General features: G+C 43.5%; 1 long non-coding RNA gene across 1 annotated transcript; it reads left to right on the forward strand.

Annotated features, from left to right (window-relative positions):
* The first annotated feature begins 501 nt into the window (after positions 1-501).
* Positions 502-15,002, forward strand: LOC123126321 (uncharacterized). The gene is made up of 3 exons (XR_006461635.1): positions 502-730; positions 14,825-14,828; positions 14,992-15,002. It is a non-coding gene; the product is annotated as an uncharacterized lncRNA (long non-coding RNA).
* The last annotated feature ends 2,934 nt before the right edge of the window (positions 15,003-17,936 follow it).

A 17,936-nucleotide genomic window follows, 5' to 3' on the forward strand; every position in this document is an offset into this window, starting at 1 on the left:
TGGGCAGCGCCCTGGGCTGGCTATGTACGAGACATCAAACCGTCTCCCGGGTCCAAAGTTTCCATTTCCAGGCCTGATAGTCTTCAACTGAAAAAAGTAGGGCGGAGAACTAGTCAGAATTGTGCCTACCATTCAATTCGTGACGTGGATGATCCGCCGACGGAATCAATTAGGTGAAACGGCTCTGCAAAGTTTGTTTGTTCATAAAGGCTGCATGCAGCCATGCAATTCGTACTGCATGGCGATATTACTCTACCACTCTATAAATGGTATATAGATATCTTCACTTCATCACAAAGAAATTGAGTACTAGCACGCATTGCTATGGATGCTGCAACCGCAAACAGGCTTTCTGCAATTGCTACCGAAACGGAGCAACTAAAAAATGAGATTGAAGGGCACCGTAGAGTGCTAAACAACCAGTTGAGAAGTGTTAGAACAATGGATCCTGCAAAGAAAGAAGCGTGCATTCGCGCTACCAGAGAGCGCATAGAGGGTTTGGAGGAGAGGCAGGAAGCGCTGCGGGTGAAGCAGCAAGTGCTCTTTATTCGTCTAGCATCTCGCTAGAATAGAAGAGTCCGTAGACTCTTTTTAGTTTTCTAAGGTTGGTTTAAATTCAATAAGTGTCTGGAGACATTTGTTTTCATGTCAGGTGTTCTTTGTCTTAGTTTGATTCCGATCTACTCCTATGCAAAGTGTCTTTGTTTGGTTTGATTTCTTGTGTTTGCATGTATGGCTAGCCGTCAGTGTTCAATGCTTATGTTAATATAATAAGGCCAAAATGTGCTGCAAATTCATGTTCAAGTTGAAATAAGGCCGAATGGCTAAGTGTACTACTGGAGATTATATATTCCAGCTTTGAAGTTTCCTTTTGAGCCCCCGTTCTACTATGGTTTGGATTCTAGTTGAAGCGTGCGACCATCTATTCAGATGAGGAGACCGAGTAAGAAACCACTAAGCGGAGAGCAAACAGATCAATCTCTATCTATGAGTTTCTCAACCAAGATCCACTATTCAACCAAGACCCGCTAACTAATACTTTTACGCGAGCTTAGTTATTGGAAGTTGCAGCCGAGGAACTCTTATCCCTAGCCACAGTTGTTGCAGCACAAGGCTTTGTCGTGATTGGGTCATATGTCAGTACTCTCACATTCCCCGTGGTCTCCCTAGTATGCTGAGCTGAACTGAAGTGAAGTGAAGCTGCGGGCGATGATGGACTGATCCCATGCTATTCAGGCGCCTGACAACGCTGGCTCCGACGATGACGAGTCTGACGGTGGCTCAGATGTTTCTCTTCCTGATCCTTCAAGGTCCCCCGTTCCTGACATCGTCCAAAGGCCGTTGGCGCTCTCCCATCTGACAGTGCGGGCTCTACGTGTCGCCTATGGCAACACTACCCGAGTGGTCTATTGCATAGTGGATCCATGGGTACCCCGTCGCTGCTTCGTTTTTATCAACATCCAGTAAGCAGAACGGACAGAGAACTGTCCCGATTTCTCGTACTTTCTAGTTGACAGGGACAGGCCTTCGTGGGAGAGTAGAAATAAGAGAAGAATGAAGGCCAGAATAAGGAGTTATAGAGAACCCTGTCGTGGGAGTTAATGAGTTAAGCCAAGGTAGGTAAGTAAAGATTGGAGTGATGGGAAAGACTATCTGTTTCCTGTAGATGAGCTAGGCAAAGAACGTTCTCAAGGATAGAGGGGGCCGTTTCTTGAATTCGTATTGGCGTGGAGGAGCCCGAGGAGAGAACCGTTCCCCCTTTCCTTTTGGGAGTACCGCTTACTGATCGGGAGTGGTCAAGGGAGGATCACCTTGCGAAGAAGAAGCACGAGGCTCGCCCACAAAGCGATAAACAGAAGGAGGATGGGCATGCACAACGGATTTCCATTAGAAGAGAAGGTGGGGCCGCCCCTTTCGCTCTGAACTACCACTTTGCCTTTTGGTCCCTGGTGCGATGGACACCGTGTTCCCTTGTGGGATCCGTCATATTCTTATCTTTGGGATAGGAGCAGCCAAATCGCTACCCGCTAAATCCAAATGTGCTTAGCCGCTATTTAAGCCATCAAAAGGGGAATCCAGGCTCTATATATCCATATCTCGTATTTATTTTCTCGTAGTTCGTAGGAATAGCTCGTCTCGTATTGATGGATAAAGATGCGAACCCTTTGCCGAGGAATAAGAGTGCTCTTGGCATCCAGCTACTTTCAAATCTCTATACTTTACTACAACTAGATTTGACTAAGGAGAGGTGTGAGCCTCAATGCCAAGGAAGCATGGCAAAGATGAACCCGTTAGCGTATAGGAACTACAGCATATGAAAGTTGGGTGGATACTCCTATTTAATTGGTTTAACCGGAAACAGAGGATAGGATTCAAAAAGTCAACCGGAAACCGAGCCCTAACCTTTAATTGAGTTCAATACCCCTACTACTAGTATTGGCATGGGTTCGTATGTATACATTCGTATTGGCTTAGCGGTGCACTTCGTATCCCGCCACATCCGATCCTTTGCTTTGCTTCCTTCTTACTTTTATGATTTTATTGACTACTCTTGTGCAGCTGGGATATAGTTAGTTGAGAAAGGAGATAGTGAAACTTAACTAGTCTTTGTCATGGAAGGGAGCAACTTCTCTCGAGTACATACAGTACTGAGGATTTACGAATAGGCTAACGTTACCAGTACATAGTGGATATATGATAGTGATGTATGGACCACACCAACCTCTCTTTCTAGCCGTAATCGATAAGAAAGGAAGAAATATCATGGCATGTGAAAGCAATAAATCTATAATAAAATAGGTAAAGAAAGGCAAATACTCTGGGGTAATTGGCTTATACCACAATGTTACTCTGACAGGATCCTTGACAAAATAGTCTTGGCTTGTAACCCAGTATTTATTGGACAATATAACTGGCTGCTGAATACGCGCGGCTATCCTGCTAATACTGGCAACCAAAGACATGAGGTTCTTCATACCAGCATAATCATTCTCCCAGTATTGGAAACATACTTTTGTAATAACATGAATGTCTTTAATCTCCGTGTACCTTCCTATTTGCTCTGTCAGCTTATTAGCTGGTGCAAATATTTCTTAGCTATTAGATCCTCTTTCTTCATGGTAGAACTCCAAGACAGATGATAGCTCTTGCTTGTCTTCATGAAAAAGTGCAGAAGCATGTATCAATGAAGAGTAGGCCGGTACCAGCAGAAGATAGTAAATAGTGTTTTTGTTAGCCACTGCACTCACACTGTTCGTTCGGAAAGTAAGTCCTCCTAAAGATTGTTCTCCCCAACCCAAGTTCAAGACGACCTACCTAAGAGTACAAAAGATGGACAACCAAAAAGCGAGTAACAAGTAAGAGAGCGGCGGGTGACTAGCCCTACCCTCCGTCTTCCTTAGAAAGATAGGTTGGTACCTCTGCCTGTGAAAAGAAGAGAGAGACCACTTTAAGAAAGGCTGTCCACAAAAGAAGTTGCTCAAGCAAAGACTGTTTGTAAGTTCGTTACCAAAAGTAGAGTGAAAGGGGTTAGTAGCTAAGGGATAATAAAGAACTTTCGAAGGAAAGCGAGACAAAGGCGTATACTGTGTTCCGATAGCTGGTAACCAATACGCGGCCCCTATTGATTCTTACAGAAATCCTGTGAAAAGAAGTGTTCTCTTTCTCCAGCGAAAAGAACAGTCTCGCAGGAAGATCAAAATACTTACTATATGTCCGTTTATGTATCAACTCTTATATAGTCTAGTTTTCCCGCCCTATCTAGAGAAGGAATCAATTCCCCTTTTTGAATGTACAAAAATTGGTAGAGCTCAGCATGTCTGGAAGCACGGGAGAACGCTCTTCTGCTTATATTATTACCAGTATTCGATACTTGGTTATTCATAGCATTACTATACCTTCCTTATTCACTGCGGGTTGGTTATTCGTCAGCCCGGCTTTCACTTGGAAAATAGGAGATTTTGTTCCACGCTTTGATTGGTAGCAGAAGGGAGGGCGCGTTGCCAGCCTTCATTTTTCTTGGATATTCAACACTAAATGAAATGCAAATGCATATGAGAGAACTTCAAACTACTTTACTTATTTGCAACAGCAAGCTGAATAATAGAATAAATAAGCAAGGAAGGAAAGAAAGAATAGGGTTGTCGCTGATACGCTGTTTGGATTAGATGTCGCAATATCGGTTGTAGTATTTCCACTCTTTCTATAAGCTAAGAGAGATGTCGCATAATCGGTTGTTCATGATCTTCTAATTCATGGACCAAAGTCGCAAATCGCTTGTTCTCATTCAAGCATGAGTTCGTTCAAAGTCGGCAAGGGGAATCAGAGAAAGGGTTGTTTAGTCAACAATCATGACCATGGGAACATTTGTTCGCTTTCTAGGTACCCCCGGATCTACTAGTCATCGCCTTTGAGCTGGGAAAAGCATTTACCCTGAGTCGGCTATTCCTGATTCAGAAAGGAAAGGTATGTGGGTAGACATTGAGTTAGAGATTGAATGAAGGGGCACACTAGAGAAAAGCAAGGACAAGTAGCTAGTTGACTAACGCTTTCGAGCGCGTACGCTGGCGCTCTTTGATAGAGCATTATCTACAACCCTGAAGCGAACTATGGAAAAGAAATCTAGCAGTCTCTTCCAGCAATGAATTGTAGCAGGGCTTGGTCTCGAAAGGTATAGATACCACCAAAAGCTTGGAAAGAAGAAGGAATGTCGACCTACCGCTCCGTGGGCTTTGAACCTTGCTTTTCTGTAAAATTCTCAGATGCTATAGCTGTGTAAAAACAGTACTCGATTTCTCACTAGAAAAAACAACAGTCTTTATTGTTGTGTGCATATTAGTCACTGATTATAGCTTTGAATAGGACAAACTACTTTAGTAACTCTGGACTATTGCTTGAAACAAGCGTTGAAGCAATGGAAAGAAGCGAACGGTTAAGCTAATGCAGCAAGAAAAGGGATGCAGCAAGTGTCCAAAAATCGGATATGCCCAGTGAAAATTATAAACAAGGCTGAGGAAGGATTTCGTACTGCCACAATGCTCTTGATAGAAGGAAGCATGAATACCGAAGGCCTACCTAGTTGAAATAGGAACAGCTATGGAAGTCCTCGGCCAAACGAATATTTCACGGAAAGCCGACAAGGGATTTTCTTAATAACTGGGCGCTTTGATTCTTTGGAACAACTCGATGAATTTAGTAGATCTTTTTAGGAGGCCTTCCATGACCATAGATCGAACCTATCCCATTTTGACAGTATGATGGTTAGCTGTTCACGGATTAGCTGTACTGGAATGACAACACATATGAGAATCTATACACGATACAGAATAACGACACGACACGCAATCTTATGACTACAGTATGGCCTTCATCTTTGACAGCAATCATGACAGGCCGCGGTATTAGCGTTAGAGAAAGGAAAGGACTTGAGGTCCGTCCACCTACAACTAATAAAGCTCCGCCTTTGGGGACTACTACAACAGATAGGCATTTGAAGGACCAAACCACCTACTGAGGACTTTGACACCCAGCCCTTAAGAAGCAGAATCTACAACTTTGGGATACGTATTTACAGACTGCAAAAGATAGATACAATGTTGTTACCCACCATGCATGCAAATCTTAGTTCTATGGACTACTAGTACCAGGAACGTCATCTACTACTGCGAAACTCCCGGGGGACGCTTTTCTAACTGGTTTAGCCTCTAGAGTGGGGAGGAAGAACACCCTCTAGACCAGGATAACTTACTAATTCAATTGACAAAGCGTCATATTTGCTAGATTTCTAGTCATTAGCTCTTAGTGAAGACGAATTGCTATCATCTGCGGGCGGCCCTCATTATTGAATTTATCCGCCTTCGATGCAACCAAATTCACTATTGACTTACGAGTTTATGCATGCTTCATTCCTATATCGGCATGTATTATCCGTAGGCTGGTTGTGAGACATCTTCCTCTTAGTGCTACAAATGGCTTCTTCCTTAGTTCTTTATAGCTCTTTCACCTCTTTTAGACTCTTTGCAATGTTTAGTGCGGGGAACTCTACACTATTGTACTTAGATGCTATTCCTTCAAGAAAGTATCGGAAAGCAAAAAGGGACTCGTTCACCGTATCGCGTCCAATACAGCTATGCCACAAGTTGACCTAACCAACTGGTAAACAAAACCCAAGTTAACGGATCGACCTAGGAATAGGATGAATAGAACCATTGAATCATCACCCAATGGAGCAGAGAGCCTTCCTTTAAGAAAGAAATAACTCCCTACAACAACCGTGTTTCGAAACTCGATTCATTATCATACGATAAATTGCATGACAAGAACCTTTATTCCTACAGAGAGGTTGAAGCTAAGTTTCAAGACCTAGTACGGGCAAAGCGCAGTTCAAAACCAAAAGGATCAAAGAAAAGGGAATATCACGAAGGTAAGCACATTCTATTTTTCTTAATTGACAAAGCAAAGGGGGTTATCAACCCTTTTTTCCGAAACCCTATAACGGCTAGTTCCCAATGCTCGGCTTCCTACCTCCTCTAACAAAATCAAAGGTAATATCCTCCGTTTTCCAAGAAGATAAGTTCTACGGCAAAGGATGTCAACGGAACAGTTTCGGCAAAGGCAAAGCCCGGGAGAAATCCAATAGCGTATGGCGATAATGTCATCCCCACCGAATCCTCATCTTCAAAGCATTTTCTTACAAGGGCCTATCGCAAAAGAACTCAAGCCAATACTTTTTCATTTTCATGTAGTAGATCCTAGGAAACATACGTACGAGATATTTACAGCCCTTCTTCGGCAAGGGTATCCGGTAAAAGCAGGATGGTTCCTAATCTTTTGATCGGCAAAGGGTTCGATGCATTAGTTTTCCACTATGAACGAGTCAATCAGCTAGATCTACTTGCGGCAAATGGCACCTTCCTTTCCCAGCCAATGGTACGTAAGGCAATGGTTGTTATTGAAGTTCAGATCAGGGAATACCCTAGGTTTCGGCTTTTTCCACGGTTCTGTAACGGTAGGTTTCGGCTCCTCGCTACATCCCTTCCGCTCCTACTAAGGACGCTGCTGAACCGATAGAATTTGCCGAGCGAGCACTACCATAACTTATGGTATCTGACCAGTGTGAAGCATTAGCCATCTAGGGAATGAAACTATGCGACTACCTGCGCTGTCACACGGCTCCATTTATCGAAGAAAGGGATAAGACTGCTGCCATTAAGGCAATGAAATTGACGAGGAAGAGTCAGGAGTTTGGCTGCGCCAAAGCAGAGGAACGGAGGGAAGCAGCCGCCGCTGCACGGGTCCTGCGCATTATCAAAACTAGGCAATGTAGTCAATGAACAAAAGTTTCGTTTACCACTGGGGTTCTTCATATGCACAGTCAGCTCAGGTAACGTCCAGAGGTGTTAATACAAAGCAAGAATTGGATTCTAAGTATTGCCATTTCGTGTTCAGAAGTCTGAAGCACATCATTTGCGGGAAGCAGCGAGGAAGAAAAGCATACCGTATGGACGGTAGTGCAGAATGATCTCCGTCACGATATCGTACGTATCTGCAGAGCACGAACGTACGGTATACAACCGAGTTGCCCGACGTCGGACACAACAAACTTTCGAGCACCCTGTTCATTTAGCCTCTTAATCGATGGAAAGAAAATAGAGGTCTGCAGCAAACAAGAGCAAGCGACACTAAACTACAGTAGTGATAAATTGGCGGAACCTTCTGATAAAATGACAGATTGGAAACCAACACCAACACGTCCAGAAAGTCTGAAGGATAAGGCTTCTCTCGTCCAAAGAACGGTACTGAAGGCGAAAGATACTCCAAAATATGTCATTGGATCCAGCTGCAACAATGAAGAGCGCCGTCTTGAAGAAATCACTTGCTGCTTCCTCCACCATGTTCTCCAGTATCTGGTCTTTTCGAAGTAGCTTATTAGCTGATAAGCACTAGCTGAGGCATCTAGCTGATGAGGTAATCTCTGCATATAATACCAACCAAGTTGGTTGTTGTTACTACATGCTGCGAGCATTTGGGAAAATGGCAGAAACAAAAAATGGGTTTCTAGCTGCATAAGCACAATTATACAGAAAGCAGTCTCCTTTATTCGTATCTAGGGAAAGGGTTGGTTCTCCAAATTCTCTTTAAAGAATGTTAAAGCAGTACTGTAATTTTCTGGTGAAATGGAAAGTGGTTGCTACCATACTGTTTGTAGTGATTACATCATAACCCTCATCTTCAAAGCAAGGCTATCCACCAGGGCTTCCAATGCTAGGCTAACCTCGGCAAAGAACCCAAGGGATTTGCAAATTCTTGAATCGATAGACTTTCCTACAACGGCAAACAAACAGACGCGATAGAGGGTTTTACGCTACTTCACAGTCAGCAGCAAGAGTGGATGGTATAACTCTAGCCAGCTGGCGGGAGGGAACGAAGCTCTTTCCTAATCTTGAGCTAGAATCCCTGACATTGGTTGATTTAGCTATGGTGTAGCTTAGGATCTTAAAGCTATGCAGCTGGGTTGATCCCTATCGATGGAATGGAGCTTATCAATTCATGAATAGCATGGATCGCCTTCTACTATACCGGGCTAAGGTGCAACAATGGAAGCATACCATGGATAATCCAGAGATACATCCTACCTATGTCGAGAGCACAAAGATCAAGCTAAGTAAACAGGTCTAGTTAAAGCCCACTTGAGTAAGGAAAATACAATAGGTTGCTTTTTTCCCACCATACCTGCCAATGATTGGTATCCCTTGATATGTTAACACAAACTAACCAGTTGTCCCTTCCCCTAGAGGGGTTTCTTATATGGATTCGTTCCCCTGAGCATCTTCCATGAATTGACGTATATGAGCGTAGTTATCAGGTACGCCGGGAGCTGGATTTTATCCCCGGGGATAGTGATTGATGGCATAGAGTTTTGATAGAAAACTCGTATCAAAATCATACCAAAAGAAAGTCTCGATTCGAGGAACAGAATACAGGTCCATGATAGAACACAGACCGGTAAGAGAAAGGAAAGTAAGCATAGTCTTCATTGAACCGAAACTGGAAGATTGACTCGGGGAAACAGGAAATCCTTAATGCCGTGGGAAATCCATTGAGTATCCAAGGAAAAGGCAAGCTCAAGGTATTCTCCCCAATCTTTCCCTTTCGGTCAGACAGCACTGGTCAATAGGATCGGGTGGGCTGGGCACATAGCCGGAGATAAGAAATGGCAACAAGGCTCAACAGAGCAGAGAGACAAGAATACCTATATAGAGACATGAGAAGAATAAGCCAAGGACAAAACGAGAATTCCGCATCCGGTGAAAGCTGAAGTCACATAGGGAAGGGAGTTTCTGCAGATGGAGAAAAGGGAGATATCACACTGTGTGTGATAGGTTATTAGCTGGAGGATTGAGATTGGTATATGGCATTCAGATAGTCCTTCTGAACTGAAATCATGGAAAGACTAGGCTCACCAGGCAGGGAAAGCTAGATATAGCCTAAAAAACCTCCACTTACGGATTCACATACTGGTTGGTATGTTCATCAAGTTCTCGATTACTACTTACGGTGCCCACTGACTCCCTTTAATGGTACGCCAAGATGTCGCTCATAACGACTGCAAAGGCATATTTATTAGCCAGCTATGGGATACTGCCCTAAAGCTGCTGTTCCGGTGATTAGATCAAAATAGAGTTCTTTCTACAAGAGCATCTCAAGTTGGTCAGGTGTCCCCAGGAGTGTTTCGATATCAGCAAGCACATTCTAACTATCTATAAATGGCATTTCGAGGTGAGAGAGAGTTCCAGCATATTACACAAAAGAGTGGGTAGACACATGCGTTGAGGCATTCCCTACAACAGGTGGATAAAGTCGTTTCTAGGCCATAGAAAAACATAGCATGTGACATTTATTTACATAGGACCAAGCATAATCGTTTTAGATAAGAATCAATCAGCAGGTGAAAGGCAAGCACTTCCTTCCCTGAATCCTACTCTTGCCCTAAAAAGTACTAACTAAAGCCAAATCGAATGAAATATGCCTCTCTACGCAAATAAGCAGAAGTGAGCCCAATAGAACAGATCAGGAAAGAGTTTACTAAGCTATCGCGCGCAGTAAAGAGAATACCATATCTAGTTCTTGGCTAGCTCCCATCTTCGATGCATGGATCTGACTAACCAGAGATCGGACTCGTGTGCTTGAATCAAAAGGAAATACCGGTATTCTGTTCCAAATTAGGCTTGTGATTAGAGTTACCAATGGTAAGGATTGCCATGGGTTTAGAGTGGGTAGCCCGCTCGCTATCTATGTCTTTCATTCCCATGGATTGGAAAACATCTTACTCGCCATGGGGCGAAACTTCTCATCGTCAGCCTAAGTGATTGTTTCTGTAAGCTAGAGAGAAGTACCCTTGATTGGGTGCTTCGAACGCCCTTCGGGAAGTGAAAGTGAAGGTTGATCAATAGCTTGAATCAGGACGATGCCGCTTAGAAAAGTCTTGTATAAGATAACTAGCTTGACAATAGGAATTCTCTAACTTACTTGTAGATAACGAACTTGCTGAAGGAGGTTAAGATAGTTTTCCGTTAATGGGGAGAGAGAAAAAGAGTCCTCGCTTTCATAATCGGTAATCAGAGTCCAGGCTTCCTACACCCATATTTTACGACAACCTATGAACCGACTAACTCAACAGCTGGCCTTAGAGAAACTGTCCTAACTTATCCAAGTAGTCCTAATAAATGGCCATGATGAAATACTCTGCCTTTCCCTGCGGCACTCGCTTGAAGGACTCGAAAGCTGACCAATGCTGATAGGAAAACAGAGCTTCCTTCAAACGCTGATTGATACCATCCACCAGAAGAAAACGTGACCGCAACTACTTCCCGAATCAGCACCGTCTGGAGGCTTTGCATCTGTATTTGGAGCTGGGCATGCATCCATTGATTCTAGCACTTGGAGCTTTGAACGCTGGAAAGAGAAATACAATCTCCGCCCTACAAGTGGATCGATAGGTTCATACATCTTGTAGTCGGTGCAGTTCTGGGAGGGAATGGGCTAGTATGAGTTCTAGTTTAGTCAGTAGTTCACTTCTCCCTTCTTGTCCGCAAACAAAGCAAACTAGAAACCTGCTTTTGCTGAAGACAGTGCTCAATGAGAGGAGGTGGGCAAGTATTAGTTAAGGGATATCAGGAAGGAGGTCGAAGAAAGGGGAAAGAGCTTCATCGTCGATTAGCAATTGAAAGTAGGGGAAACTATGATTCTATCGAATGTGCGTATCCATTGGGGCTAGTGAAAGATTATGGTAGGGGAACCCATTTCACTACTGACTTCGTGTATGAGTGACAAAAAGTCAGGGCAGAATAGCCCCTTCAAAGTAGGGGCTTCACAACCCGCTTCTCTTCCTTAATTTAGTGAATGGTGGGTGCGCAAAGTCTTGAGTTTTGGACCTGTTACGGACAAAAGGAGAAGACAACCATTGTACCGATCCACTACTTGAATCTACGAGGACTAGTTTAGTCGGATCTATTGTTTTACCACTCACTAACAGGACTTTCCTGCTTAGGATTGATAAGATAAGAAGATCGTTTTCTTTCTCTTGCTCTGTATAATAGAAATAGTGTACTAAGGTAAGTTCCATTAAGTTAGGGCTGGTTAGTGAAGTTAAGTAAGAGGGAGTTCTAGTTAAGTATGCCCATAGCTCTTGCTTCTAATTGGTTAGTGCAGGATACTACTCTCCCCGTCCAGTTCTGGAGAAGAGAAAGGTTGCGTTCCTTCTTTTCTTTCAGATAGTGGGAAAGGAAACCTATTACCCGGGGTCCCCCCTTTCGGCTATCTCATCTGCTGTTCCTCGACTCTCAGGAAGGTAAGATCATCAATCAATAGTAGGCTGCTGCTCTGTGCAGTTAAAGATGGGATCCAACCTGTTATGTTTGCTTGTTTCCTATAATCTGTGCTCGATTCCATATTTCTGTATCCTTCGATTCCCGGGACAGATCTGATCTCCTTTATACTTACCTCAAACAATGAGCGAAGTCGAGATGTTGATGAGAAAGGGGCTTTTCTCAAGGCCAAAGAGTGTTCTTTGAAGGCTACTATGCATCCTTACGAATACAAGAGTGGTTTTTTTTGTTTTGGGTATAGCAGGACTTGAACCTGCGACCATTAGGTTTAAAGCCCAATGCTCTACCAACTGAGCTACACACCCGATTTTACAAGAAGGCTTGGTGCGGAAAAGAAAAGAGGGCGGCCTGGCCCCTTTTCTTCTTATCATATCACAAGGGCGCGGCTCTGTATGGTATAGTACTATGGAGCAAATCTGGGAGTCCTTTCCACTCATTGAGGATTCTATCTAAAAAAGAAGGTCAACGTGGGAGACTACAGTAGCTCGAACTCAGAATATCTACGAAAAAGGTAAAGTCGTCTTTCCTAGGGTTCGACCGAAAGGAGCTGTGTTCTATGGTTTGACGTTGTGGAGGTCCAGCACTCTTCTAAACGAAGAAAGAGGGGATTCGCGCTACCTCCTACTCCTACAGAAGATCGATTGGCGCGAACTTCCGATCGATTCCTTATTCATTGTTGCCAACCCTTACATCATCATAAAGAGAATCAAGATATCCCAAGAACCCAGCTAGGGATGAATGACTAGCTCTCAAGAACAAGCAAGGGATGAGCGCACGGGAGCGGCGTTGCTTGTTGCTTTATTATCACATTAGAGAAGCGGAACCTCCAAGCTCAGACATCTCGAACTCAGAAACTACCCTTCTATCCCACCCTGCTCCTCCGGCATCGGAAGCAGAACTACCTGACCGAAGGAGATAGACAGGAAGGGAAGACGGTCATACAAAGGCCGAATAAAGCTCTCTTGAAGCTGCATCTGAATAGACCTAGAGTCACTCAGTACATACGAACCCTTGAATAAATAAGAATTGAGAAGTATGAAATGTGGGCATCATAACAAAAAAAGAAAAAGACCGAACCAGTAAGACTAATGTCTACTTATTTATACCTTTGAGAGGTCCACTTAGACTGGACTACCTTCGGCTACCTTCGGCGGACTACCTTCGGCTACTACAAGATATTTAGAAACCTAAGAAGTTGAGCCTACTTTACATACTTAAGGCAGCAGCAGATGATGAAGAAATGGGCGGTAGATGATAATGAGAAAGGGCGCCCCTTGGCATTTCCTGTGGGGGAGTCTGATTGATCCAATCACGACGAATGATGTCAACCCCCTCTTTTGCGCCTAACTTGACTCTGATTCTCCCTATGAGAGCTGATCCAGGGGCTAGTTCGGCTACAGAATGGAATTTACGAAAGCCCCCCGTCTTTCCGACTCAATGTATTGCCATTTGGGACAAGGATCTGACAAGGAAGTGAGAGAGGGGGCACCAAAGATAGGTGCGTACCATTGCCCCAATCCAATGGACTATGTCATACAGGGAGGAACCCTTGGAGGTTGGGACAGAAAGAAAGCAGGTTTTGCTTCTGCTTCCTTCGAGCTACCAAACTCTTTCGTCAGGTGTGGGTCAAGTTCCCTCATTATTGCTTGATTTCCCCTTTGGGGCACGAAACGATGGACTAGGACTTAAGTAAGGGAGAGGACAACCCCTATTTCTGGCTTACCTTCAACGAGTGAGTGCTATTCCCATTCCTTACTTTGATTCGACCCTATTCCCCGACCAGTTTGCTTGCTCACTAGAAGAGTCAAGCGAGAGCAGCTAGTTTAGAAGGAAAAGGACACCTGGGGCTATTCGGCATCACTTGTCGGAGACTGAACTACCGCTCGCTTACTTGCTGATCAAGGAGGTCATTTCCACTTACTCTAAGCATAGAAGGAAGAAGATTGAAAAACTAACAAACAAATTGTCTTCAGCCCTACTTACTTATAGGCTGACTTGGCCCAGGAAACAAGGTTCTATTAGGCTTGCATGGCTTAAAAAAGAATGAGCTAGATCGCAGGTATTTGGATACGAGGTAGTAGCGGGGTCTAGTCGAAGCGGTGCGCAAAGTGTACAAAGGCGAGTCTCACGGGCAGCGGCACGTGAGGGGTCTCCCGAACTTCATGGAAGACGCAGTTAGGGAGTTGGAAGATGCACTTTGGACTCCTTCACCAGTAAGAATGGAACTGGAATAAAAAGCCGGGGTAGCTAGTCACTCCGTTACTGAGGAAAGAGAGGATGGCATTTCCATAAGTAGACTCTCCTTCTTACTGAATCCTTATCCTGCCCTCTCTACTCGGGAACAATTCATTCTTAACTCGTACATAAGTTTCAGGCGTCGACAAGAGAGTTAGCGATCTACAGCTGGTTCGGTGGACTGGTGGTGACACGGGCGGGCCCTCTACTTTGTTTGCCGAATCCAATCGATCATGGGCGGCCCTCTTCGTTCACAGTCTTTCTTTCCTTTCGAATCCAATTGTTCCAATCTGACCAAATAGCAATTCATTGAAATCATTCGGGTCACCTCTTTTTTAAGCACTTGACCAAGCCTATTTCTATAGAAAAGGACAGGAATCTATTGACTTTGAGTCTGTCTCCTACTACGAAATTGGAACTGAACACAGGATGGCAATAGTGAGAAAAAAATCCCCTCGTACTATGTCATTATTTATTCGATTTTCCCTGGTAAGTGCTCCAGATGCAGTTGCTTTAGTTGACGTAGTGAGTGGAACCTAATTATTTGTTTCCTTGAATACCAGAGTTGCCTTTTGTAGATGAGAAAGCCAACAATTTTGCAAGGAGTTGATAATTGCACTTGAAGTAGTAAGTTTAAAGACAGTTGAAACTTAATGGCACCATTTAACCAAGCACTCTTGTAGCTTCGAAAACTCCGTGTTCAGATCGGTGAGGCAAGAGACGAATTCTTCGTCAGTTACCTCCACAATATCCAAAATACCCTCAAGACCATGAAGACAGATAATGAGAGTCAGGTTCAAACAATTCAAGGATTGTAAATACCATAACAGCAAAGTAGAATGCACCAAATTTGTCCTATTACCGGTTCCAGGAAGAGCACACCAAATGAAAGAAACTATTACTCAAAAAGCGAATCACATCTCGATCCACAAACTGCCAAAAGCCTTTGTTATTCCATTCCCAGTGGAACGTCAACCTGTTTAACAACAATTTTCTAAGAAACTTGCTGAATTCTAAATGAAACAACCTTATTTTCAAGTGACAGGCAATATCCATTTCAACCAATTATTAAAGATAAAAGGGCTAACTGCACAGCTAATTGAATTCCTTTTCGAGGTTGAGTTCATCTTGAAACCGCATTTTCTTCCTAATTAAACTGAGAAAAAATAAGAATATTAAAAGAAAGACTCCACGGAACATGAATGAATTCAGGTACATCACATCAGGCTGATATGTGCCGGTATCATACATGTTTCAAGATTCTGGCTAAGCCCTTCTTGTTGCCACATATCCAGTTTCTTCTAAGGTTTCTAGAATTGCTCAAGTTCCTGCTCAACGCTTCTTGTCTAGCTCCAGTCTAGCACTTGTACCAGTCGCCTACCAGATCACGGCTTTGCTCCAATTCTACTCTCCAATTATGCAATCCTCTCCAAAATTGGGGCTTTTCTTCACTTCAGCACTTCCCCTCATAGTGGATTCCACTAGGTTCTTAACCTCTTCCCAATTCTAAAACTGAAACCTGCGATGTCTAATCCAACTCGGCACCTAACCAGCTTGTCAGCATTGTAAGTTTGCCTCAACATTCCCCCTAGAAATACAAAAATAATGTAAATCTACTTTCATTTATTTATTAGGGATGAGACTTTCTTTTTCTTTTTCTATTTTCTAGAATAAGTATGCTCTGGAGTAAAAAGATTCGAACCTTTGCATGCTGGTACCAAAAACCGATGCCTTACCACTTGGCTATACTCCAAACGGGGGGAAGGCTCGATGAAAATGAGCTGGGATATAGATTTTTCAGAAGGAAGAGATAGTTACCCTCGGTCTTCCTTCTTTCCCGGAAATCAAGGAAGTAGTAGCGGGACAGTCCTTTATTTCCCCCTTTAGACCAACTACAACAAGCTCGCTCCTTAGGTTAGCTCTCTGCTCTACCTATTTGTTTGCAATGCCTTGCTTATCAAAATAGGCCTTTCTGTAACCTGACCTTACGCTGAAAAACTACACTTGTTGGCTCTGCGTCCACTGAAACTTATGAAAAAGAAATGTTATTCTATCGATATCTTCAAGAGTTCCCTAACCCCCTGACTGAGAGTGCTATGATGGGCTATTGAAGTTCGTCCCTGCGGCACGGTGGGGCAGTGCAAATCCTTTCATTAATGAAGTTCCGCCCTGACACTCCCATTATTGGCTTCCTTCCCTGGGGACCGCTCGGGCGAAGGCAGAGCATGGAATGATCGTAGGGGCATCCTTCCTAGGTGGAAAAGACGTGTGTGACTAAAACCAGGAGGAGAAATCCATTTTCAAATGACGACAGAAAGAAAGGAATCACGAAATAGAAGAAAAAGTGCACTGTGCTGGCAAATGTGGAGAATAGCCATCCATCTTTCATCAATGAAATTGTTCCGTATGGGTAGCAAATACACATATCAGAAGAGCCAACCCGAAAGCACTTGCTTCAAAGAAGCAGCAGTTACCAAGAAATTCCTGTTTCAAGTCAGTATATCTCGATAGAACCAATTCCAATCCAGGTAGTGTGAACAGAGGATGTGGAAGTTCTGTTTCCTTGCCTTGTCAAGCATTTCATCTGACACTCTATCTATACTATAGCTAGATCAATTCCTATTCTTTCTTCCAGGCGACTTTACTCCAAAGAATTTTTCCTTCTTATCTTGACTCGATCTCACGAAATTGGATTGATTGGCACACCGCGCATCTGGCATTCGCTTCTCCTATCTATCTCTTCCAACTAAGCTGATCACTGGAAAATATGAAATCCTACAAGCAATCATTCCAGAGCCAACTACGAAGATACCTGGTCTTCCACTCTGTTCACTGGAGGAAAGACAAGAAAGTAAACAATTCTTCAAAGGAATTGGCTCTACCAGAACAGAGGAATTGGCTCGCTCCTTCGCTCGCTGGGTCAGCATAGAATGCACACCAGTCTGGTATCAAAGCGTATCTACTTGAAAAGGAGACTACTTGAACAGATGAAATGGAAGGAAGAAATGAAAGTTTGATCTACCAACATAGAGTCCGCCCCTCCCAGGAAGAAGAAATTTGCTACTTTGGCTCATCAGTTGGTAAGTCTGTCTATGAAGTTCAGTGCCCAGAAAAGAGAAAAAAAGACCAAAACAAGCTTTTTCAAGCTCTACAAGTCCTATATATATAGTGTTCCACTAGATAGCCGTGTTAAACTAGTCCAGTCTTGCCGAGTAGCCTTATCTTCTGGTTACCTGGTCCGGTACTTCTACTTCAAGAGTGAGTTAGTAAACAGGATCAACTTTATGATCCATTTTGAGAAATTGCAATCACGGAATCAGAACGAGTGGGTCTAGAGTCCATCCTCACACAGTTGAAATGCTGCTTCTCCCTTCTCCTTTCCAAAAGAAAGTGGATCTCATAGCCTCTGACAATTTGAAAAGTAGGTCTCAGTCTCATTTTCAGATGCAATTTTCCACCGGAAAGAGAATCCCATATTCTTTAAGCCAAGCCGCCAATCCTAGGGTCAATGCGGAACAGGAAACCTTTGCTATTTGAGCAGTTAGAGAATCGAAATTCCACTCATTTAGAAATCGATCGGCGAATGCCAGAGGAAGGATAAGGGGAGCCTACACCAACGTAGTCTTAGCCCTAGAACACATGGAGCTTGGAGCACTGATAATAAGTCTGTCTGATTTTCAAGGAGTTTATGAACAATCACCACATCCATATTGAGGAGAAAGCTCACTCAGGCTACTGAACTTGTAAATACAGTTGCGCTCATGATAGGGATTCCGTTTATGGCGTGAGGTGAAGTTAGAAGCATACCTGGATATA

This window comes from Triticum aestivum, chromosome 5D, assembly GCF_018294505.1.
Source record: "Triticum aestivum cultivar Chinese Spring chromosome 5D, IWGSC CS RefSeq v2.1, whole genome shotgun sequence".
Lineage (NCBI taxonomy): Eukaryota > Viridiplantae > Streptophyta > Magnoliopsida > Poales > Poaceae > Triticum > Triticum aestivum.